This window comes from Ursus arctos, unplaced genomic scaffold (genome assembly GCF_023065955.2).
Source record: "Ursus arctos isolate Adak ecotype North America unplaced genomic scaffold, UrsArc2.0 scaffold_16, whole genome shotgun sequence".
In the NCBI taxonomy this organism is placed as follows: Eukaryota; Metazoa; Chordata; class Mammalia; order Carnivora; family Ursidae; genus Ursus; species Ursus arctos.
The window spans coordinates 13,133,784-13,158,416 of record NW_026622830.1 but is presented as its reverse complement, the minus strand read 5'-3'; the positions used below and the strand labels follow the sequence as shown (position 1 = coordinate 13,158,416).

Here is a 24,633-nt window from a genome sequence, read left to right as displayed (position 1 = left end):
AAAGAATTTGCAGTTCTGAGTTCCCTGCTGCTCTGGGAACCATAGTTGGATAGCTCCTGCTCTGTGACAAGTGGAGTGGTAAGGAAGGTACATTGAGCATGGGAAGATGGGGGTTCTGATTCTCGCAGGATCTTGTCACCAGCTAATGGTTTTCTAGACCCAAGATTTTGAATTATGAAAAATAGGGAACAAGACTCTACGTCTAATATCCTTTGGTTATGTATTGGAAAAACGTAGTTTTAGGTAGTTGTTGGGTGCCTGTTTTCTTCCTGTGTGCTCCTCCTCCCCCCCAGAATTGCAAATTTGTTGCTATTGGGTAATTTTAGAATAAAAATTTATACAATCACAGTGATTAATACAATTAAAATTTGGGGAGAAGGATAGTACAAAATGTGTGAGTTTGGAGTTCATGCTATCCTGAGTTCTAATTTCTGTTCCTTCAGTTGTGAGACATTGAACATGCTGTTCTAACGTATCTAAACTTCAGATGTCTTATACATGGATAATTAAATGCAGTGCAGCCTAGGATTCTAGTAAATGTTTACTCCTTTCTTTCTGTTTATGGTAGGATCTAGTTTTAAACAATTTAATAATTTAATTTCCCTAGGTTCAAAATGGTGAATGAAAGTAATTGGAATGACAAAAGGGGTAAAAGTTATTTGGGATTCATTGTATTCAAGACACAGTCTTTCAGAGTGTTATTTGATCAGTTAATGGGTGGTGCTAACCCATTATTTATTTATTTGAGAGAGAGGAGAGAGCATGCGTGCACACACGTGTGCATGTGTGTGCGCACATGTGCACGTGAGCAGGGGAGGGGCAGAGGAAGAGGGAAAGAATCTTAAGCAGACTCCCCCGCAGAGTGCAGAGCCCGATGTGGAGCTGGATCTCATGACCCTGAGCCTATGACCTGAGCTGAAATTGAGTCACATGTTCCACCTACTGAGCCACCCAGGTGTCCCGAACGAGATTTTCTTAATCTGGATTCCAGTCTAAGGCATTTAGGGAAACACCAAATAAATCCTTTTTGGGCAAGTGATATGCCCATTTTTTAAATGAATATGAAGGTGAATTTTAATAAAATAGTTCTGGTTAAAAAAATGGTTTAAGCTTTTTGGTAGATGGTGTGGTTGCTGAAAAGAGTTTAGGCAGATTACAAGTAATAAAACCTAAGTATAAGGGAAAACAAATATTAGATGATTTGGAAGGATGCAAGTTCAGTTTGGGCTATGCTGGGTTAGGGAATGTGTGTTAGATGCTAAGTCATTGCACCTGTTCAGTTTCCTTGAACTTGAGATTGACTTATTTTTGAATATTATGTTGCCGTTGCTTTTCATTGATTGGTTATATTTTATAAGAATGTTGTGATTAGAAAGTTCTTTATAAAAGTGGTTTTAATGACCTTTTTTTTTTTCTTCTATTTAAAATGTTAGTATAAGACTTACAGGATTTTTTGCTAGGGGGCACCTGGGTGGCTCAGTCCGTTAAGCGTCTGCCTTAGGCTCAGGTCATGATCCCAGGGTCCTGGGATCAGGGAGCCTGCTTCTCCCTCTCCTCCCTGCTCGTGCTGTCTGTTGCTTTCAAACGAATAAATAAAATCTTAAAAAAAATTTTTTTTTTCCTGGTCTAACCTGCATAAATCTAATTAATGGCTCTAATGTAGAGCCCGATGTAGTTAAACGTAAGTAGATTGGTTTGGGCAGAGTGGCTTAAATCTGGGCAGAGTGGCTTAAATCTGCTTAGAATATTTTTATTACGTTAGGATTTCCCATTTGTCACAATTGGAATCTTAGCATACTTGAGGGTGTGCTTCACCAGAGTGGACAAATCACAGCTTCTGGAGTCCTTCCTTGTCTGTTGAAATGAGATACTTTCCTGATAAGTTAATGTATATATTACTGTAATTAACGGTTTTATAGTATTATATTAATATGGTTATTGCTTTACTTTCTACTTATGCTCTACAAGTCTCTTGGTGATGGAAATTTTAAGTTCTAGTATGAGATTTATTAGTGTCTTTCTTTTGAAAGCCTGAATGTACTTTCCCCCTGTAGTGCTTGAAAGAACTGCCTATGTGCAAACTTTACATTCTTCGAGACTTGTGCCAAAAGTAGTGTTTCCTGTTTATGCATGTGTCTGAAAAGATATCCACGTAATAAACAGCAGTACCTTAAGTGCTCACTTGGTACTTAAAGGCTTTGTCATTATTAGGAATTGTTAAGGTCCTATTGCTTTCCTTGTGTGTGAATCTACCCAGCTACTCTGGGTTGTTGATGGGCGTGAGGAGCTGCCTGTGAAACTGGTTTAAGAGATTTTCCTTCCCTGATTTATTTAGCCACATGTTTGTGCTTTTTGTACTTAATCCAAAAATATCAAGGTACTTTGTAATTTTACAAGTTAAATTTCTGCGTGGTAAGATAGCTCTGGGGTTTTTGTGTGAATCACTAACAATGTGTACTTCTGTTTTGGTAACATCTGAAGTTTGTATTTTCCCACTACTTAACAGTCCTCAGAACAAGTTTATCGGAAGAGATTTTCATCGGAAAATCAGATTAATTTCCTTGACAAGGCAGAAACTGTTACTACAGTATATTTTGCTTGGTACATAGTAGACATTTGATAAATGTTCTTGAATTAGTAGGAAAACTTAAAAATTTTTCCTTTTTTATGCAGATGATATTGCAAAGACTTAACAGTTGTGTGAGAATTTTGAAGAAGAAAACTTCCATATGGAGTTAATAAGTTTAAATGTATCATTGAAACAAGTTTAATTTATCATTGAGAACTAACATATTTGGATTAATGACCCAGAGATTGCATGACGTCTTTGATGAAGGTTTTTCATATTACTTTTCCTTCTGAAAGTGTTGGGTGGCGTTGCAGAAGTGAGCTATATGGTATAAAAATTCTGCAGCCTTATTTTTGAAAGTTTTATACAGCTCAATTATAAAAGAAAATACAAAACTTGATTACTTAATTTGTGTTAGATAGCCACTTGAGAAATAACATATTTCTTTGTAATTCTTAACATTAAAAATTAATAGACTTTATTTTATAGAATAGTTTTAGATTTGAAGAAAAATTGATAATGGAGTTCCTATATTCTACCCCTACCCACCCCCCTGGTTTCCCCCCTTAATATTTTGCATTAGTGTGGTACATGGTACACTTGTTATAACTAATGCACCAATATGAACGCAATATTATTAACTAAAGCCCTCAGTTTACATTAAGATTTTTTGTGTTTATAGTTCTTTTTTTTTTTTTTTAAGATTTTATTTATTTATTTGACAGATATAGAGACAGCCAGCGAGAGAGGGAACACAAGCAGGGGGAGTGGGAGAGGAAGAAGCAGGCTCACAGCGGAGGAGCCTGATGTGGGGCTTGATCCCATAATGCCGGGATCACGCCCTGAGCCGAAGGCAGACGCTTAACCGCTGTGCCACCCAGGCGCCCCTGTGTTCATAGTTCTGTAGATTTTGGCAAATTCGTAATGTTGTGTATCTGTCATTACAGTATCATACAGAATCGTTTCAGCTCTTTAAGAGTTACCTGTGCTTTACCTGTTTATCCTCCTCCCCTCCCCCGCGAACCCCTAGCTGCCATTGGCCTTTTTACTGTTTCTGTAGTTTTCACTCTTGCAGAATATCATGTGGTTCGAATCATATAGTATGTAGCCTTTTCACATTGTCTTCTTTCACTTAGCAATGTGCATTTAAAGTTTCCCCATGTCTTTTGTTGGCTTGACCACTCATTTCCTTTTTTGTTGCTGAATAATATTCCATTGTGCGGATATACAACCGTTAATCTATTTTAACTTAATGGGGGATATTTTGGTTTCCTTCAGGTTTGGGAAATTATAAATAAAGCTGTTAAACATTCGTAGGTTTTTTGTGGACATATTTTCAGCTTACTTTGGTAAATACTTATGAGTGTGATTGTTGGAGCCTATAAGTGCGTTCAACTTTGTAAAAAACTGCCAATCTGTTTTCTTAAAATGGTCGTACCATTTTGTGTTTCCCTGCAGCTGTGAAGGAGAACTGTTGCTCTGTATTCTTATCAGCATTTGTTACTGTTGTTTTTAAGATTTTAGCCATAGATGTGTGGTGGTGTTTCATTTTAGGGTGTTTGTTTTTTTTTTATAAAGAGAGCAATAGCAAGGGAGAGCACAAGAAGGGGGCTGGGAGGGGCAGACGGAGAGGGAGAGAGAGAATCTTAAGCGGGCTTCACGCCCAGCGAGGAACCTCATGTGGTGCTGGATCTCACAACCCTGAGATTATGACCTGAACTGAAACCAAGAGTCAGACAACTTCACGGGAGCCACCCAGTGGCTCCGGGGTTAGGATTTTGTATTTCAAATGCAAAACAAGTTTAGGAATGTTTATAAATAAATTATAACCTTGTCACATCCCTTTTATTTTGTGATCCTAAGAGCAAAACAAGCTAACTTTGGAAATATGGGGGCAATTTCAAAGAGGAAGAAGGGTACTAGTAGTATTGGAAATTAACATTTGGTGCATTTGCTAAATTTTTCTTCTTTATCCTGTGATAACAGTTTTATATATTTCTGCATCTTGCTTTTATGTGTAATTGTGCAGAATTTTTCCTTAAGTAGTGTCTGTGCCCAAAGTAGGGCTTGAATTCACAACCCTGAGATCAAGAGTCACATGCTCTACTGACTGAACCAGCCAGGGACCCCTGTGCAGAACTTTTAATAATTAAAGCCTGCATCTGTTTTATGATCATTAAAAGTAATGCTGGTGGGAGCATTTGTTATCCTAAGCTTTGTCTGCATATATGATACATAAGCCCTCCTCAAGGCTTTGCTTTCTGGGGTTTCAACTGAGGTCTGGAAGCAGATAATCTTCCTTCTGATGTTATTGTTAGAAGGTCAGTAGCGGCGTAACGCTCTGTCACAACACCTATGTCATTCACCTCACTTTATCTCTTTTATCATCTCCCATCACATCATTAAAGAGGAAAGGGAAGTATAGTACTTAGAGACCATATTCACATAACTTTTATTATAGTATATTTTTCTATGTTGTTGTTAATCTTTTACTGTGCCTAATTGATAAACCTTATTGTAGGTGAGTATGTATAGGAAAAAACAGTGTGTATATATGGTTTGGTATAATCCCTGGCTTCAGGCATCCACTGGGGGTTCTTTGGAATGCAATCCTTGCAGATAAGGTGGGGGACTACTGTACTTCTTTGGAATGATTCCTTGAAGTAGAATCTGGATCAAAGATTTTTTTTTAAGGCTCTTGATGCATAGTACCTAATGTTTTTCTAATCTGTTCTTTTTATATTACATTAAGGAGTTTAATGATGCGTGCAGCTTAACAGTTTTTTTGTGGCGTCTTATTTAAATTTAATTTTTATTTTAAAATACTGATAATAAAGTTATTTGTAATCCCACCTCTTGAAAAAAGCATTCCTTTACTTTAATCATTTATCAAAACTGTGTGAACCTTTCTTTACTTTTCCCCAAGTATAAATAGATGTATCTATGTAGACATCTAGACATGTAGACATACCTAGCATGTTATATGTTGCCTGCAAGTTGTTTTGTCCGTTTGTTTTATGAATATCTTAGGTGGTTATATATGTACATCTACTGCATTCTTTTTTCGAATTTTAATTATTTATATATACTTTTATACTGCGTTTTTTTTTTTTAAGATTTTATTTATTTATTAGAGAGACAGCTAGCGAGAGAGGGAACACAAGCAGGGGGAGTGGGAGAGGAAGCAGGCTCCCAGTGGAGCAGGGGCCCCATGTGGGGCTCGATCCCAGGACCTTGGGATCACGCCCTGAGCCGAAGGCAGACGCTCAACGACTGAGCCACCCAGGCGCCCCTATACTGCGTTCTTTTCAGTGACTATATAAACACCATTTTGGGATATCCTTTCTTTAACCATTTCTCCATTAACTCAGCAACTATATGTTGAGTACCTGTCATGTGCTAGTTACTAGAGAAAGATATTAACGAATAGAACATACTGGAGTCTCTTATTTCAAGGAACTTGCATGAAGTTAGAGTTTATATTCCCCTACTGATGCTCATTATTTGTTCCTTCCACCCTTTTCTTCCCTCTTTTATATCAGATAGCCTTATACATGTCTTTATATCTTTGTATACTTGTGGTATATTTTTAGCCATGGAATAAAGGATACATGCTTAAAATGATTAGTTTTTGCCACCTGATGCTGTTTTTTTTCATTGTTTTTATTTTACGTTTCCCTATCTCTTGGAAGAATGGCGCATGTTTTCATGTATTTACTGACCATTTCTGCTGCTGTGAACTGCCTATTCTGATTCTTTAACCATTTGTCCTCTTATGTTATCTTTTCTTACTAATTTGTAAGGGCTCCTATGTGTTCTGGGTTTTTATTCTATGTCTTTTTAGACACATGTTTCCTCCCAGTCTGTTATATGCTTTTTAGATTATTTTTTATTTTTCTTTAATTTGGAATTTACAGAAAAGTTGCAGCACTTAAAGAGGTACTGGGTGCCTTTCAGTGTTCACTGTGAACATTTTACTCTATTTGCTTTTCTCCTTTTATCATTAGAAAAATATATTTATTTTTTCTGAACCATTTGAGAGTAAGTTGCAGATATGATGCCCTTTATTCCTAAATACTTTAGTATATATTTCCTCAAAGCTGTTTTTTTTACATTATCACCCTGTAGTTACAAAAATCATGAAATTAATGTTACAGTATCTATTCTATAGATCTTACTCTACATCTTACCAGTTGTCTCTATTATGTCCTCTGGAGGGAAGGAAAATCCAAGATTGCACTCATGGCATTCACTTGTTAGGTCTCCGTCTTCTTAACCTGAGACAGTTTCTTACCTATCTTTGTGTTTCATGGTATTGATACTTTTGAAGACTAGAGATGAATTATTTTGTGGAATTTCCTTCCTTTTGGGCCTGTGTAGTATTTCCTCAGGTTTAGATTCAGGTTCTGCACTTTTGGGGGAGGAAAACCATAGGAGTGATGTATTCTCAGTCTACCAGGAAGAACATGGTTGTTGTTTAGTCCATTATTGACAATGCTAAATTGAAACACTTTGTTGAGGTGGTGTCTGCTACTTTCTCCATTGTAAGGTTACTTTGTGGGAGATACTGTTAAATTTCCTGTGGGGTTTAGAGGTTTTAAGACTGGGATTATGGAAATATCCTACTATTTCTTAAACTTATATCCACTAATTTTGAGTCTTGCCTCTTGAATGAATTATTATGATTTTTGCAAATGATGATTTTCCGGTTCCATCATTACTTTCTATATTTATTAGTTGGCTTTGTACTGTAAGGAAGAGCTTTTCCGTTGTGTGTATTTTCATATTATGATTTTATGAAATTTTTTTTAAAGATTTTATTTATTTATTCGACAGAGATAGAGACAGCCAGCGAGAGAGGGAACACAAGGAGGGGGAGTGGGAGAGGAAGAGGCAGGCTCATAGCGGAGGAGCCTGATGTGGGGCTCGATCCCATAACGCCGGGATCACGCCCTGAGCCGAAGGCAGACGCTTAACTGCTGTGCCACCCAGGCGCCCCTGATTTTATGAATTTTTAGCTTATTCAGTGGGTTATAATCCTTTACCATTATTATCTTGGTGCTCAAATTGTATGAGATTTGTCCAGTTGATGATTAACTTTGGTTATGGGTTTTGTTGTTGTTGTTGTTGTTGTTGCTGTTACATGGCATCTACAAAAATATGCTAATTTTTAATGTATTAATGATCTCTTGATCATCTAAGTCCTATGATTTTCTAATCTTTGCTGCTTGCCTTCTTCTTCTTCTTCTTCCTTTTTTTTTAAAGATTTTCTTTCTTTATTTGACAGAGATAGAGACAGCCAGCGAGAGAGGGAACACAAGGAGGGGGAGTGGGAGAGGAAGAAGCAGGCTTCCAGCAGAGGAGCCTGATGTGGGGCTCGATCCCAGAACGCCGGGATCATGCCCTGAGCTGAAGGCAGACGCTTAACGACTGAGCCACCCAGGCGCCCCTGCTGCTTGCCTTCTGATCATTCCATTGCTTGGAAGCACCATACTTGGGGAGTGGGTGGGAATAGGGGGAGGAAGGTGCAGAGAAGAAAAAGGTACATAGTGTGATGTTTGCTGGCATAGCCAGAAACACAACCATTAAGGCACTGACACTTGAGGAAATGTAACCCTTGGAAATGGAAATTCTTAAGTGTCTTCACACTTCCTTTTCAAGCAGTGTGCTTAAGTGTACTTAATCTTCTAATGATACAGGAAGTTAGGAGCATTATAATTATTTTTTGCTGTGGGCGATACCTCTTGTACTTTCTGAATTAAACAGGATTATTTCTCTTTAGGCAGAATGACTGTAGAGTCTAGACCACTTCATTTTTTTTTAAAAAATTTTTAAAGCAGGCTCCGTACCTAGCATGGAGCCCAACGCAGGGCCTGAACTCACAACCCTGAGATCAAGACATGAGCTGATATCAAGAGTCAGAGGCTTACGGACTGAACCAGCCAGGCGCCCCTAGACGACTTTAATTTTAAGAGTTTCTGTGTTTGCTTTTTATTTTAACTTTTTTTTTTCTATTTCGCTTTTGTTTGCCAGCCAGTTAGCTGTACTGTCTTGCTCTTGTCAATACTTTATTGCTTCTAACAGCCTCTCCCTTCTAATATGCTCTGAAGTTGGGAAACTGGATATAATTCTAGTAAGGTGGGGTTAAATAAGAACAAATAAAATCAAGTGTGAGGCCCTGGGAGTTTCTTTTAATGGATGGGCTGTATATTTTTTGTACCCAGAGACAATGGCTTAACCTGACGTATTGGTGGTGGTGAGGATCTCAAATCATTCAGTCTTTTTTTTTTTTTTTTTTTTAAGATTTTATTTATTTATTCGACAGAGATAGAGACAGCCAGCGAGAGAAGGAACACAAGCAGGGGGAGTGGGAGAGGAAGAAGCAGGCTCATAGCGGAGGAGCCTGATGTGGGGCTCGATCCCATAACGCCGAGATCACGCCCTGAGCCGAAGGCAGACGCTGAACCGCTGTGCCACCCAGGTGCCCCTCAAATCATTTAGTCTTTTTATTTGCCATTTGAGATAGGTAGGGCAAGAGATGTTATCCTTATTTTACAGAGAAAGAAACAGATGGTAGTCATATCGTTAGTAATTAGGAGAGCTGGAATTTGAATGCGTTTTCCCTCCAAATCCATTGAATAAGCATTGTTTTTAGCAATATTTCTTTGCCTCATTCATTACTAATAGTTCCCTAGAGAGCCATGTTATTTACTGGTTTCAAGTATTTTTTTTATTGACTTGATTAAACTTGAATTTTAGAATGGAGCACATCACTTTTCAGGCAGATTAGCACATAATTGTCAAGTTCCTATTGGTCTGTAATGCGGGTCCTGGACTAGAAGTGGGAAGAAGATTAAGACTTGTTGGACTTAATGATATAATGAAATAGATAATTGATTAATAATACTTAGCTTCATTATCTCTTCGTGCTGTCATATGTAGTGCTTTCTGCTTGGAATTTTTCTTGCGTAGTTGGTTACTTTCAGTTCTCAGATTAAATATTTTATCCTCAGAGAACCCCCTTCCCTGAACTGAAATTACTTTCCTCTTTTTACATCCCCCCTTTCTATATTTTATCACCCTACTTATTTCCTTTATGGTACTTACCACTTTCTGGAAATATTTGTTTATTTGGTGTTTGTTAATACCCATAAAATGTACAAGCTTTGTGATTTTTATCCTTTTTCCAACTTTAGAGTTTATCCCATCTGAAAGGCACGTGGTAAGTCTGTATAGACTTTGAGTACCTTCCTTTGCCATGCTCAGGGACTAGGCTGTCTGAATTTAAGGACTTCTATGAGGGCTCATGCATTGTTTACCTTTGTATCTGCAGAACGTGGAATAGCAGTAGTATACAATGTGGTATAATTTCAGCAAACATTTGTGAAATGAATGGAGGATTTACACTTACTGGGACTATGTGGTAGGCACTGTAATGACCACCTGTTAGCTCTTTCACTTGAAGGTATGGTTGAGGCTCATAGTCCAGTGTGCTTTTATTTATTTTTAATAAAAAAAAAAGATTTTACTTTTTTATTTGAGAGAGAGAGAGAACGCGAGCAGAGGGAAAGGGCAGAGGGAGAGGGAGAGGCAGACTCCCTGCTGAACAGGGAGCTCCCTGTCATGGGGCTTGATTGTAGGACCCTGAGATCATGACCTGAGCTAAAGACAGACTCTTAACCAACTGAGCCATCCAGGTGCCCCTCCAATGTGCTTCTAAAAGAGTAGATGGTGGTGGTGGTGGGGTTCCCTGGGTGGCTCAGTTGGTTAAGTGTCCAACTCTTCGTTTCAGCTCAGGTCATGATCTTAGGGTCGTGATATTGAGCCCCGACTCAGACTCTGCACTCAATGCAGAGTCAGCTTGAGATTCTCTTCCTTTGCCCCTCCCTCCTGCTTTCTCTCTCTCAAATAAATAAATAAAATCTAAAAGAAAAAAAAAAAAAAGCATATGGTGGGGCACCCAGGTGGTCTAGTTGATTAAGCATCCAACTCTTGGTTTTGGCTTGGGTCAGGATCTCAGGTTCATTAGATTGAGCCCCAGGTGGGGCTTCGCGCTCAGCACAGAGTCTGCCTGAGATTCGCTCTCTCTCCCTCTGCCCCTCCCACTTGTGTGTGTGCGGTCACGCTGTCTCAAATAAGTAAATAAATCTTTTAAAAAAGTAAAAGCATGTGGCATAGTTACATTATTGTTGAGTAATAATATTATTTTACATGATAGAATACTTTGAATTTTTTGTAATAGAATTTTTCAGTTGTGGGACGGCCAGTCTATCCAGTTTGATGCTGTAGAAAATATTTGAATTTTTAAAAAATACTTAATCTGTGAACCTTACAGAGTGATTCTGAAACTTGTATCTGTGAACCACTCTGGGCAGAGCAAAAAGACACGCAGGCCAGTATTTTGTTTGTTTTCATTTTATAGCCAATGCTTCCTTTCAGGTTCTATTTTTGGCATAGGAGTTGCATTGGTACAGGAAGACCAGGCAGCTAGCTGCCCTGACCCTTGTTGAGTGTGTCTTACTTGCCAAGTAAGGAACACATTGGGTACTTACTTGGATAAAAATGGGAGGAGGAATGATATGGTTGGAGATGTGCAGGAATGATTGCACCTTCTTCACCCTGATGTGTATGGCAAGAAGCTAACTACTGCTTAATGCTTTGCTTTGTTCTATTTTTGGAATAATTCACATGGTTGAAAAAAGAATGCATAGAATAGAGGCTAGCAGAGATTGAGGAAAAATTTCTCCCCTCTAAGTGCCTCACAAGGTGTTCTGGAGGAAAAAGTATATGAATAATTAATTTTACACTTTGTCTCTTTTTAGAGTTGCCCCATTTCAAAGGCAAGTGATCAGGTCTTGTGAACCCTTCTGAATGTTTGCCTCTGCCATGCCCAGCAACTAGATTGTCTGAATTCAGGGACTTCACGGTATTTTATTACTTGGTTGCCTTCCTTTTCCTTAAGTGATTTAAAAAGCCCTTCACATATGTGGAAAGCTCTGTGTCTATTAAATAATAGCCCTTTCTTGCCAGTCATTAAAAGGTAAGACTTAAAAAAATAAAGCTGTATGCATTTATTTGAACTTGAGCATGTAACATCTGTTCAGTTTTTTGTTGAAGTTATTGAACCAGACTTCAATCAAAATATGATGGGGAGTGGGCAAAATTATATTCTCAATTTATGTACAAAATAGAAATATCATGCGTTTGAATATGTTGATGATTAAAAAAAGACAGGTATTGTGTTTATTATACAACCACTCAAAATACAGAGGTGATTTGCTGATTATATATCTCTGTGGAATATCATTTTTCAAGTATAGCTCCATTTGGCAGGTAGGAAAAACGAGGCACACAAAATCAATCTAATTTATCCAAGGTTAAGTAGAAAATTAGAAAATAGTGAGCATATAGATTTCTTTACTCAATATTTTATCCAATTAGTTGAAATGTATATAGAATCTCATAGATAAGAAGGTACTTAGTATGGTTTCCTAGCTGTACATAGTAGTTGCTCAGTTAAATCTTGCTATTAAATCATTCAGGGAGAGGGTTTATGCTAGTTGCTGATAATGTATATTTTGATGATATTTGTATTTTGAGCATAGAAACAGTAATACTTGTATTTATGTTGGTAAGAGGAAAATTGAGTTTCAGTACAAAAACTTCAGTGAGTATTTTGGAATATATAGGCTTTTGTTTTGGATTTCTACTTTCATGACTTTAGATTACGCTTGTTTTTTACTTTTATTTTTTTTAAAGATTTTATTTATTTATTTGACAGAGAGACAGCCAGCGAGAGAGGGAACACAAACAGGGGGAGTGGGAGAGGGAGAAGCAGGCTCCCAGCAGAGAAGCCCCATTGCGGGGCTTGATCCCAGGACCCCAGGATCACGCCCTGAGCCGAAGGCAGACGCTTAAGGACTGAGCCACCTAGGCGTCCCTACCCTTGTTTTTTAGATGAGAAATTGAATCTCTGATTCTTTTTCTTCAAGGGCCTGTCTCTTCCTTTGTAGGTTATTTTGCATACAGGTCTTATTGTGTAAATGCTAAGTTTATTTCAGTATGTGGTATTAGATGATTTAAGTAGTATTAGTAGTGAAATGTTTTATTTTTAATTTTCTAAAAGATTTTATTTATTTATTTGGGAGAGAGAGACAGCAAGAGAGAGAGCATGAACATGGATGAGAGGGAAAAAGCAGGCTCCGATGTGGGGCTTGATCCCAGGATGCTGGGATCATGACCTGAGCCAAAGGCAGATGCTTAACCAACTGAGTGGCATCCAGGCACCCTGTGAAATTTTTTTTTTTTTGTTGAAAGGTTAAAAAAAAAACTATTTCATTTGAAAGCTGGAGAGTGGAGCATGAGCACGGGGGAGCGTCAAAGACGGAGAAGCTGGCTCCCTGCTGAGCAGGGTGCTGGATATAGGGCTTGATCCCAGGACCCCAGGATCATGACCTGTGTCAAAGGCATATGCTTAACCAGCTGAGCCACCCGGGCACCCCGAAATGTTTTAATGTATTGTAGCAGTGAAGAGATCTTTTTATTTGTTTATTTATTTATTGAACAATTTTATTTTTAAGTAATCTTTATACACATTGTGGGGCTGGAACTCACAACCCTGAGATCAAGAGTCGCATGCTTCACCTACTGAGCTAGCCAGGCACCCTGGGGATATCTTTGACATAATTTTTACATGAGCATTATATATAATGAATTAAATTTCCGTTTTTAAATATTAATGACTAGAAATATGTTAATTTTTATATGCCAGGAATTCTGGGATCTTCATGTTGCCGCCTTCTTACATAGCTGCTAGTGTAGATGGAAGTTTATCTCAGTGTTAATGAATGCCATCACCATTCCCTTCCCCCCATCCTTACTCGGGAGCCTAGTTTGCCTGCAGCTGCGATGGTAGGCATCTTTCAGGAAGTGACCTTGGCTTGTATTAATCAAATTCAGAACACACAAAAAAGCTTCTTGCTAACATGCTGACTTGATGTAAAATTTTATCGCATCCATTTTGTTTCAAAATGAGGCCATCTTGTAAAAAGAAGATATACAGACTCCTCTAATTTAATATATAAAAGGTGCTTCTGCAAGCCATGTTTAAAAAAAAATACTGGATTTTAAACGTATAGATTTTTTTATTGGCAGATAAGCATAAATGTCATGGCTTGCGAGTTGGTACTAGAAAATTACTTGTTCTAAAGCTGAATTTAAAAAACTTCATGTATCAGCATCAAGTGTCTTTATTTACTGCCTTAACAACTGCCATTAAATTGCTTTAGAAACTTTATACACTATGGATTTATTTTGAAGTCTTTTAGCAGTTATATATTAAGTAAAGCACTTTTGTATATTGATTATACACTTTTGTATATTGTATATTTGGGTATTCAGAAATAACTAGTTTCTTAATTTTGCTGGTTTGGATAAGAAAATAAATATCTTCATGAAACCATTTTCTTAGGTAGTGGTAGTGCCTACAGGGGCTCCTAAATAGAAGTTTAAATTTAAGTCAGTAAGACTGCTAAAACTTGACCACCTTGTATTAATGAGCAGTATTGCTAACTACTGATTCACACATCTGCTTATTTAGGATTTACTTGATCATTTTGATAGAGCAGTCAATATAGCTGTTTCACTTTTATCATGTAATGCTTCAAAGAAATTTAGTCCTTAAATGTAGTGTACTTAAGATGTGTAAAGGTACAGAACTTCATTTTACCCTTGCTTAATGTTAAATTTTGAACGTCAAAAATAGTTTTTTAATGGATTAGTTTAGTGTTTAATGCTCATAGGAGATTTACATAAAATGAATGAGTGAGTGAGTGAGTGAGTGAATGAATGAATTAGGGAGCAGTTGTGTGTATTGCCAAAGGGTTCACTCTTGAGTTTATTGTGTAAAAGATCACTTCTTGATTCTGGAGTGTTCGGAAAGGTGAAATATGGGAAAAGAAAGCTTAAACCTTAGGAGCTGTACCTGCATTTCATTAGACGCAGAGTATGAAAAGAACAGGTATGTTGCATGTTTATAATAATGGTTTGGAGAAGAGGTGGGGAATTTATGCAAATAAAAAATTGGAATGTAGGTAAATACTTAAATATTTTCATTATTTGAGTTATTTTTAAAGCATTCACTAGAGAAACACCAACATCTTTTTTTTCCTTATACATTTTTTATTTAAATTCTAGTTCGTTAACAGTGCATATTGCTTTCACAACCAACATCGTCTTTCATGATATTATAAATTGTTCTTAGAATTACAATCTCTTGGAGGTAAATCTTTCTGCTTAACCTGCCTAAGTTCACTGTCTTGATTTGATACTGGCATTAATGATTAGTTTGTTAGATGTTACAGGATAAAGAAACTGGTTTCAAGGAGAAAGATAATTACTTGATTATTTCTTCCCTCACATACCTGTTTAAAATACATGGTCTGAAGTAAAAATTGTCACCTTGAACTTAAAATGTTCTTTGCCTCTCCCTACTCCCCTTAAAAAAGAAGAAAAATCGAAAAGTGAAAGTCTAACAAGAAAAGGAATATATGCAATCCTGGTAGCCAATGAGTTAATGTTCATTTGCAGCCTGAGGGGTCAGCGTTCAGTCTCTGTTTTCTGATTGGCTGCTAAAAGGTGAAATTGAAACCACTGTAAACTTTTGACCCTGTAGCAATTCTTGTGGAACGCCTTCCACTGGTGGAGCCCAGAGCTCCGCTCAGCTCCCCACCCAATCCTCCCACCCCCTTTCCTGTATTTATTTTGTGTGATCGTGCAGCACTGCATGCAGTGTTTCCAAGAGCGGGCGGGGTGTGGTGGGGGGGAGGGGGAGAGGGAGGCAGAACAAGCACCAGCAAGCGACTTGCTTGCATGACTGTTCTAGTAACCATGTAGTACTAACTACAACTCAGCCAAAGATATGGGGGCTTGTTAATAAACTGGTCTGCCAGCTGGATTTTTTAGTTTTTTCCTTAATCTCAAAGTAATTTTAAAAATGCAGAATGGTTATATTTACTGCCATTGTTCATCAGTGGGTAGTATTGTTGTGTAAGCAAAGCCTATGGCATAGTTTCCTGGATATGTTGAGTTAAAAATAGCTTTCATTTTCAGCAACCTTTATATACCCCTTAATATTCCCTGTGTCTCATGTAATTTTTACACAAATGGCAAACATTTTACAAAAGTTTTTTTCTTCTTTGCCTTTGTCTTTTATTATAAAGAAATGTATTTTAGTTATGATAATTGTGGAAAATAATTGTAGAAATTATCTGTACATTTGAATTTCATTAATTCTCTCTGTCTTTGCTGAAGTAAACGGTTTTGGGTTTGTCGTGCTTTACAGTGACCACAGCAGTCCTATGAAAAAGGCAAGGTAGTTCTCTACTCTCTTAATATTCTCATTGGACTCCATGTCTTCAACTTCTCGTTCTTCCTTGTATCCCTGGTGTCTGGTTCCACGTAGTGAGTGTATGCTCAGCAGATATTTGCTGAATGACCATAGTTGCATTTTGGCCTATTGATACCTGCTTCTTTTCTAATTAGTGATATGTACCATATTTTGCTCCTACTTCCTGCAGGCCAGGGCAACACTTGGCATCTCCTAGGTACACAGGAAGCATTCAGTTGATTTAAATGTCTCATACAAGCTCCCTTCAAGAAGCTGGACTTCCAAGTAGGTTTTCTGAAACAAGGCTTCTGTTTTCAGTGCATCATTTAAGTTTTCAGGTTGACTCCATATAGAACTAAACATTTATTGTAACTTACTAAATGACTCTGTAGGATAAATTAGTTTGAATCAGCTTAGTCCTTTCTAGTATATATCATGAGATAAGTAGTAATACATTGTTTTTTTTTTAGCCCTGTCCTTACTTTACTAGACATGTATATGCTGTAATCTGAAATAATTCCTGTCCTCCCTGTTGTCAAAAAGATTATGGTATTTAAAAAAGTTTGTCATCCATATATTACCAATGTACAGTTGGGTTCCAAATACATTTTTACTAATTATTTACTAAAACACATAAGTAATAGTAAATTATTGGACTAAGCAATAGTAAAAAAATTTTTTTCTCTAAATAATTCTTTTTTAAAAGATTTTATTTATTTATTTGACAGAGAGAGAGACAGCCAGCGAGAGAGGGAACACAAGCAGGGGGAGTGGGAGAGGAAGAAGCAGGCTCCCAGCAGAGGAGCCTGATGTGGGGCTTGATCCCATAACGCCAGGATCACGCCCTGAGCCGAAGGCAGACGCTTAACCGCTGTGCCACCCAGGCGCCCCCTAAAATAATTTTTTAAACCAATTTTACACAGCTCCAAAAAAGTGGAACCTCTAGAAATAATTTTAAATTTTCATATGATTTTTAATTTACATTTGGTTTTTCCCTTTCAGCTTAGCTGCAGATTTGTTGTGGTTGACTGTTGCAGGTAAAATCTGTTTTTACAGCTTTGGAAAAAAACAACAAAACCCAACAACTATATATTTGATAAATAATCTCAACTGCAAAATAATGTTTCATTTACATAGATATTATGTAACCTTTACCTTGAAATTGATGGATAAACTTATTCTGTAGTGGTTTGGAGATGGGTAGGCAAGAGCTGACTTTTCCCAAAGAGGGTGATTTCCCATCTCTACGATTTTTTGAGAAACTGAGGAGGGAGTCCCTAGGAACACTACCCACAGCAGCATGGCAGGAGTGATGAGTTTAATATGATTAATAGTAGAGTCCTTGTCCCCCTTCTATTTTCAACAGCAGAAGAAAAACATGTTCGTGATATTCAGTGGCCTCTTTTTGTCCAGTTGGTGTTTCCAAGCATCAGCATTGTATAGTTTGGATTTTCTTCTCTGTCAACTCCCCTCCCCCAGTTTGATTCTTTGTTCTGGCCTCAGGCACATCTTCTCAGACTAGCTATTAACAAAGCTCAGTTTGATGTACATATATATTTTTTTCTTCCCCATTGAATTTCTACTGATGCAGGCTTTGGTAATGTGGATCCCATCAGTCACATTTTTCGTTAATTCTCGTAGAAAAATTAACCTCTCTCCCCCTCCCCATTCAGTATTTTGAGGACATGTCATTTAGTTTTTGCTAGTGTGATTTTTGTTCGTGTGATGGACTGAAGTCCAGATTATGAAAAGGGATAAGAATATGCTTATTTTTTGTTAAAGGTAAAAAATACAGTTCCAAGACTGCTAGGACTGTTGGCTTTGGAGAATCTTGGTTCTAGATAAGTTAACTGCAGTTTTCCAGGTCCCATACTTTATAGTACTTTTTATTTGTTTATTTATTAAAGCCTTATTTAATTAATGAGTTTATTTAGGTATGTATGTATGTATTTATTTATTTTTAGACTCAGCATGGGGCTCAAACTCACAACCCTGAGATCAAGAGTCACATTGTCTTCTGACTGAGCCAGCCAGACACCCCCAGTGTATAGTACTTTTTAGCTTATCTACCCCTTGCAAGGTCCTGTTATTGATCTGTGACTTTTTGGGGACCACTGTAGTCCAACTGCACACTTCGTGGGAGGGGAAAATTTTGTCGATGGTGTTTCTTTGGATCCAGGGGGTTATGGGGTACCGATTAGCTTGGGTTAGCACTCCTTTGGTGGTTCTCACCAACAGTGTGATACTTGTATTACTGTAAGTTCTTTTGCCAACCTTCCACACTAGGCAGCGGTACTTGTTTCCTGCTTATGGTACTAGGTACATTCTGACTCAGATATCTTTTCCTACCCACCCCTCTTGTTCTGTAGGTACTAACCCTACCCCACAACCTTTGTCCTTCCCCCATAAAAAGGAGCAACAACAAAAGAACCATTTCTCAAATGAAACTTGAGTTAAAACTAGGCCAGAAAACCTTGGGCTTTCTTTACAGAAGTTCTGCCTGCTTTTCCCCCTTTACCTTCCTCTAATTAAATTAGAAGATCATAAAAATACAAGTAATAAAACATTGAATTCATTTAAACACCAAAACTAATGATTGTATTTTCTCCTATTTTTTATTTGAATGTACTTGGACATTCTTAGATGTCAAATTGTCATTTGTTGGCTAATAGTTTTAGTTAATTTTTTTTAAAGATTTTATTTATTTATTTGACAGAGATATAGACAGCCAGTGAGAGAGGGAACACAAGCAGGGAGAGTGGGAGAGGAAGAAGCAGGCTCATAGCGGAGGAGCCTGACGTGGGGCTCGATCCCGTAATGCCGGGATCATGCCCTGAGCCGAAGGCAGACGCTTAACCGCTGTGCCACCCAGGCGCCCCTAGTTAATTAATTTTTTAAAAGAGTTTATTTATTTATTTGAGAGAGAGCACGAGCAGGGGAGAGAGGGAGAGACAGGCTCCCTGATGAACAGGTAGTCAGATGTGGGGCTCTATCACAGGACTCTGGGATCACCCTGAGCCGAAGGCAGATACTTAGCTGACTGAGCCACGCAGGCATCCCTTATGAGCACTTATGTATCAGGTACTGAAAGTAACTTACGCATTTTCACCTAATCTTTGCAAGAGGCTTGAGAGGATTGATCCCTGTTTTATGATGATAAATCTAAGGCTCAAAGAAGTCTTCGAGTTGGGTACCTAGCTAGTAAGTGAAAGCTGGGAGTGGAGTCCAGATCTGGTGGACTCCAGACCTTCTTCTCTTAAACCGTATGCTAACAAGTAGTGATATTATTGTGGATTGGAAGATACATTCCAAGAACTGGCTTCCTTTTGACATCTCCGTTATAAGCCAGAGACTATACTGTAATTAGAAATAAATATATTAGTAGATACTGTAGCTCTTTTTTAGACTTTACTTGCATGGTATTTATACACTACCTGGGTTTTCCTCCTATCCTTTTGTGAACCGCCTATGATGAGCCTCTTTCCCACCCCTCAATTTTCTCACCTTTAAATTGGGCTTCAGAAGTGCAACAGAGACCCTTCACATGATGCAGCTAGATTGTGGTTGGTTGTTCCATGCGGATTGGCCACGGCTGTGATACAGAACTTGTCAATACATCGTTTTTTCTTGTACCCCTTCCCAACAGACCTGCCATTCCAGCATGAACTTTAGGGTATAGTTATGGTTGTTGTCTTGATACATATATATACACCACTAGAATTCGTGGTAGTCAGATTGTTGTTTTATTGTTATATTTGGAAGTTCATAAGGTGAAGGTGAATGTTTTACTGGCTCACTTTCTTGCTGCACCAGAGCCTGCCCCGCATTTCCTCAAGTGCAAGAATGCTATTTATATGTTCATGTATTTTATTGCAGATTATTTTTGAAGAACTGCCCCTCATTTTCGTCTCCCACTTAAAAAAAATATTCCCCCCCCCTTTTTTTAAAGATTTTATTTACTTATTAGAGAGAGAGAGTGCACAAGCAGGGGAAGAGGCAGTAGAGAGAGAGCGAGAGAGCACACAAGCAGGGGAGGAGGCAGAGGGAGAGGGAGAGGGAGAAGCAGGCTCCCTGATGAGCAAGGAGTCTGATGCGGGGATCATGACCTGAGCTGAAGGCAGACACTCGACCGACTGAGCCACCCAGGTGCCCCTAAAAATATTTCTTTTTGGTGACCCAAATGCAGTCTTTCCTAGAAGGGAAGAAAACATCCATGGCTTTTTTTCCCTTCTCTTTTCCTTTTCTCTTCCTTGCTTGCTTGTTTTATCTATCCACCCAGCCATCTGGTAGATATTTATCTTTTTGGACTTGGGTATTTAAGCATTCATTAGCTTCTGCCAGGATATATACATATACATATATACATACATATATATATATATATATAGAGAGAGAGAGAGAGTGTTATATATAAATATTTTAAATATTTTATTTATTTGAGAGAGAGCAAGGCAGGGAGGGGCAGAGGGAGAGGGAGAAGCAGTTTCCCCACCGAGCAGGGAGCCTGATGCAGGGCTTCATCCCAGGACCCTGAGATCACAACCTGAGCCAAAGGCAGATGCTTAACTGACTGAGCCACCCAGGTGCCCCTCAGTATTGTTTTGAATTATTATTTGTTTAGCATTCCTTTTGGACAGGTGGGGACACCCCAGATTCACATTACTGATCTGGTTTGATTACTTTTCAGGACTTGGAGTTGGTTTCCTCAACCCCTGTTTTGCATTATCCGTGTTTATAAACTGTGACAGGGTGTATCGTGTATGCTATGCCTGACTTCTAAGCAGAAACAGTATTGTATGGCAAAGGCATCACCTCCAATTCCTAGGAAGAGGCCTTGTACTTGATGTAGCATGTTTTGTTTTTGCTTGTTTCATATGTCCAGAGAAGGGAACGATGGGGAAGGTTAATTTGTGTGTGACTAATAATACTACTTATATTAAGAAAGGGCAATAAAATCCAACACCACCCCCCTCCCCTTTTTTTGTTTGTTTTCAGGATCAAAATACTTGCTGAACAGTGGAGTCACAGACCAAGAAAAATAAGCTCCTACTTGAACGTCATTGGACTGGTTAGCCAGGTAATTCACTTTTACTTTGACTTGATCCTTTGTGATTTTCTGTCTTCACCCTCTGAAGATCCTGACCTTTCCTGTTATGATTTAATCTTAAACTTGTGTCGTATTTCATGTTTTTCTCTCTTTTTTTAAGTTTTATTTATTTATTTGAGAGAGAGAGAGTGGAGGGAGGGGCAGAGGAAGAGAATCTTCAAGCAGACTCCCTACTAAGTGCAGAGCCTGAAGCTGGGCTTGATCCCATGACCCTGAGATCATGACCTGAGCCGAAACCAAGAGTTGGATGCTTAACCCACTGAGCCACCCAGGCATCCTCATGTTTTTTTTTTTCTCTTTAATGATAACATTAGTTGAATGACTGGATGGTCCTGAAATAACTGAATATATATGTATATTCATATATTTGTGTATATATTCAAACACAACTTTTGGGGAAGAAGGGAACTGTATGTTAACAGTTTAATATGAGATACTACCCTCCTACCCACTTTTCCCTTATGTGTGAATACTTTAATGGTGTTTATTCAAAATCTGAATCAGTCCCACTTATTTTTACTATTTCACCTTGTGAAAACTAGTTTCCCCAGATTGCTTGTGCTAGCATATAACATCTCATCTAACTCTTCTCCTAACTCCTCCTGTTGCACCAGGGTAGGAGAAATGAGAATAGAAAAAAGTTGTCTGATAGCCAGGAAAGCAGTTATGCTTTGCTTAGTTAAATTTCTTTTTGTTAATAATACTGTCGTTCTTTTGGTTAGCTTGGCTTGAAATCTGAGTCATCTTTGACCCCCCTCCCCCGCCCCTTTGATATAGTAGTAATTTAGTAAACAGGTAAGATAGTCTTAGTCTTAGTAAACCAGATAAGTCTGGTTTTCTGTTTTCATGTCTCCTGTATTTGTACCACTTTCTGCTAATATCTTAGCTTCCTAGGCCAAGATACCATAATTTCTTGCTTGTGTTTGTTCAAATGTCCCTTTACTCCCTCTTATCTACTGTTTCTAGCACTTGAAATTTTGCTTAGAAAATTTCCTTAAGTACGTCCCTTTTAATTAAGCCTCTGTTCTGCTGTAAGCTTTGTGTTTCTATTCCCTGGCTTACAGAAAAAAAGTACAAACTCCCTTCTCTGACATTTGAAACGGTCCTTTATCTGGGAATCTATCTAAATCTCTGGTCTCAGCTCTTGCTGTTTCCCTATAAAATCCTTCAGTTAATTATGGTATATACCCGTTGTATTCTGAACATATTAGAGAACTATCTCCATGCTATTTATTAAAAAAAAAACCAACCACCTCTTTATTTGGAAGTCATTTCCAATTTACAGAAGTTACAAAAATAGAGTATAAAGAACATCTAGATATCCTTTAGCCAGATTTACCCACTTGTTTATAATTTGCATCCGTGTGTGCTCTCACTCTGTCCTTCCCTCTCTCTAGATGCATGCATAGTCCTTTTCTAAACTATTTGAGGGTAAGTTACATATATTGAGCTTCTTTCTGCTAATACTACTGTATTCCCGAGAATAGGGTCATTCTCTTATTTAACTATTGTACTGTTATCAACTTCATAAATGGATACTGACACAAATGTATGGTCTATCTTCCAGTTTGGTCAGTTGACCTAATAAAGCCTGTTAACAGCATTTCCTTTGCTTCCTGTACAGAATCCAGTCTAGGGTCGGGTACTGCATTTACCATATTTATTTCTCTTTAGCCTCCCTTTTCCTGGAATATTTCCATAGCCTTTGTTTTTTATGGCATTGACATTTTTGAAGAACACAGCCCTTCCCCCCTTTTAATAGAATGTTCTTCATTTTATGTTACTCTGAAATTTCTTTGCGATTAGATTGAGGTTATACATTCTTGGCTGGAGTATTGTATAGGTGATGTGATATCCTGAGAAAGATGCATAACTTCTGGAGACACATGATGCCTTCTGTCCCTTTTTGTGGTGTTAATACTGATTATTTGGCCAAGATGTTGCCAGATTTCTCCACTGTATAGTTTATTTTCCTTCCATGCAATAAGCATTTTGTGGGGAGACAATGCAAATACCATGGTTCTCATCACAATTTGCCATAGATTTAACATTCATTAATGATTCTTCTCTGACCTTCTTTTTCACTGTGTTGGTTCCAAAACGGTTATTTTCTGATTCCAGCATTCCCTTCATGCTATGAGTCAGCCCTTGACATTATTCTGTAATCAAGAGCCATGTCTGTCAGTTTAGACTCATGAATTCTTAGGTTTTCAATTGATAAATTCATTACTTTACCTAATTATTATTATTATCTTATTTATTTATTTGACAGAGAGAGACAGTGAGAGAGGCAACACAAGCAGGGGGAGTGGGAGTGGGAGAAGCAGGCTTCCTGCTGAGCAGGGAGCCTGATGCGGGGCTCAATCCCAGGACCCTGGGATCATGACCTGAGCTGAAGGCCAGACGCTTTAATGACTGAGCCACCCAGGCGTGCCTACTCTACCTAATTATTTTGATGCTCCAGTTGTCCTAGGTTTAGAAAGTGGGACTCTTTTTTTTTTTTTTTTTTTTAATATTTAAGCGATAGAAGGTGGAACGCTTAATCAGTCTCCCTGTCCTTGGGGGGGGGAATAGTATTAGCGACTAGAATCTTGCAGGGGTTGGGGGGAGGTATCCTCATTGCTCGTGGGTTGACCCTTTCAGTGGACAGAGCTAGTAAATACGCATGCTTATATACACATATGTGCATATACCAACATACTTGTACATAAACACATTCATAGCAACATGCATATACATAGTTTAGAAATCATGAGTTTATATCAGTATGTCCAGCTTCACTCTCTGTCTACAGGGCTCTTCCTCTGCACTTACCATTTCATATTTTTATGTCCCTTTTTATGCTGTGAGAAACCTTGGCTCCCACCATTGTCAGTGCATTTACTCATTTGCTCTATCCTGTAATACATCTCAAATAATTTCAGAGTCACTTTGCCCATTTCACCACAATAAACAAACTTAAAGTGGAGAATTTATGTGTAGTTCTTCACTGCCTTACAACCATGCTGCCCAAGACTGAGAATGAATAAATAAATATTGTATTCTTAAATTACTTGAATCAGCCTTCCCTTCTTCCTTTCTTGCTTTCCCTTTCCTCTCCACTTTCACTTCCCAGTTCAACTTTCTGCATAAGGTAGTTACGGTATTCATTTGAAATGAAATTAGGTTCATTTGTTTTTCATTTTTTTTTTTTTAAAGATTTATTTATTTTAGAGAGAACGTGTGTGCGGGCCTGCGTGTGAGCAGGGGAAGGGACGGCCAGAGGGGCAGAGGGAGGAGCAGAGGGAGAGGGAGAGGAAGAGAACCACAAGCAGACTCCCCACTGAGCATGGAGCATGGAGCCTAATGTGTGTAGTTCGATCTTTCGACCCTGAGATCATGACCTGAGCCGAAACCAAGAGTCGGATGCTTAACTGACTGAGCCACCCATTTGCATCCCCCCACTTTTTTTAAGGTGGGCTCCATGATGGGAGCTGGGAGCCTCAATGTGGGGCTTAAACTCAAGACCCTGGGATCATGACCTGAGCCAAAATCAAGAGTTGGTCGCTTAACTGACTGAGCTACCCAGGT

The 24,633-nt window shown here is 38.3% G+C and overlaps 1 protein-coding gene across 5 annotated transcripts in view; it reads left to right on the top strand.

Moving 5' to 3' along the window:
* The window catches only part of NCOA3 (nuclear receptor coactivator 3), a 132,557-nt gene that overhangs the window by 46,669 nt on the left and 61,255 nt on the right, over positions 1-24,633 (top strand). For 4 of the 5 annotated variants that reach the window (XM_026503682.4, XM_026503684.4, XM_044385881.3 and 1 more), the window contains exon 2: positions 20,952-21,033. The exons of the other annotated variant lie outside the window; for it this stretch is intronic. The gene's annotated coding sequence lies outside the window, so the exon portion shown is untranslated. The remainder of the gene's footprint in view (positions 1-20,951; positions 21,034-24,633) is intronic. 5 annotated transcript variants of the gene reach the window in all.